The sequence below is a fragment of the Salvia miltiorrhiza genome, chromosome 4 (genome assembly GCF_028751815.1).
Source record: "Salvia miltiorrhiza cultivar Shanhuang (shh) chromosome 4, IMPLAD_Smil_shh, whole genome shotgun sequence".
Classification (NCBI taxonomy): Eukaryota; Viridiplantae; Streptophyta; class Magnoliopsida; order Lamiales; family Lamiaceae; genus Salvia; species Salvia miltiorrhiza.
The window spans coordinates 51,588,308-51,589,664 of NC_080390.1; positions in this window are offsets into that span (position 1 = coordinate 51,588,308).

Genomic DNA, 1,357 nt, shown 5'->3' on the forward strand with positions numbered 1-1,357 from the left:
AAATTAAGAATCATGATAAATGAAATCCTATTTATAAAAGTAATGCATTTTGTTTATTGCCAATCTAATTCATTTTAAATCTAAATAAATCATAACTTCCTTCAATTTACTAAATATTCTAAAAAAATAATTTAATATTATTCTAAAGAAAAACCAGGGCGTTACAGAATGTAAAATATTTGATCGGATTCCGGCTTGTGAAATAAAAGCCCTTTCTGGATAGGAGTGAGTTGGAGCAATTGCAAATCCCATCTTGAGATGGAAGTTGCATCGGTGCTTATCGTTCCAACTAGACATGAAGAAATCACGTCTATTTCTTCGCCATCTTGATATTTTTTTTAGTCAAGGCAATGTTAGGAAATTAATTATTTCCTATTAATTTGCTAATGGCCGACGTGTTATAATGTAATTGTATTCACTATTTATTTCTGTCAAAAAAATATTGACTAATTATTATTTGTGGATAAACGTAAATCTAATAAGGTGGACTATGTGATTGATATGAACTTATGAGTAGAAACCTAATGCAACTCTAGTTAGGTATTTATGGGTAGCGTAATTAACTTGTATATGTAGCTCTCACTCATGTCAAATCATTCATATATAGAGAATATGTAAGCCCTAGTTGAGGAAGATCATATTACCAATTCTAATCATAATTCTGTCTAATCTAGTTAGGTATTTATGGGTAGCGTAATTAACTTGTATATGTAGTATAGTGGTAAGTATAGTGGTAAGTATTCCCGCCTGTCACGCGGGTGACCCGGGTTCGATCCCCGGCAACGGCGCCAAAAACTTGTTCGCTATTATTTTTACTACGCCGCAAGTATACGGTATAGTTGCAATATAGGGAAGCAATGTCGTATTCCACAAGGATTAGAAGTTCAATCTAGTGATTATCCTAATTCATTATGCTAGAGCTATTTAGACTAAACAAGGAGGTGAGTGGTTTGATTAACTAACAAATTCAAAGACAAAATAAGAACAATCAAACAAAGTGGATTAATTAAGTGATGAAGGTGGTTTAGGGATTAGGCATCGATGGATTAGCAATGGACTTCAAATAAGCTCAATATTAGTCTTGATATTCCTATTTATCGTTTGATTAACTAACAAATTCAAAGACAAAATAAGAACAATCAAACAAAGTGGATTAATTAAGTGATGAAGGTGGTTTAGGGATTAGGCATCGATGGATTAGCAATGGACTTCAAATAAGCTCAATATTAGTCTTGATATTCCTATTTATCTAGAGTGATCTCCCCACTAGTTCTAGCCCCCTCCCGGACGACTAAAACGGTAGATTACGGGTCATAGTTGCCGTCCCCGGTCAACTTCTAACCTATAACTCCCAAAA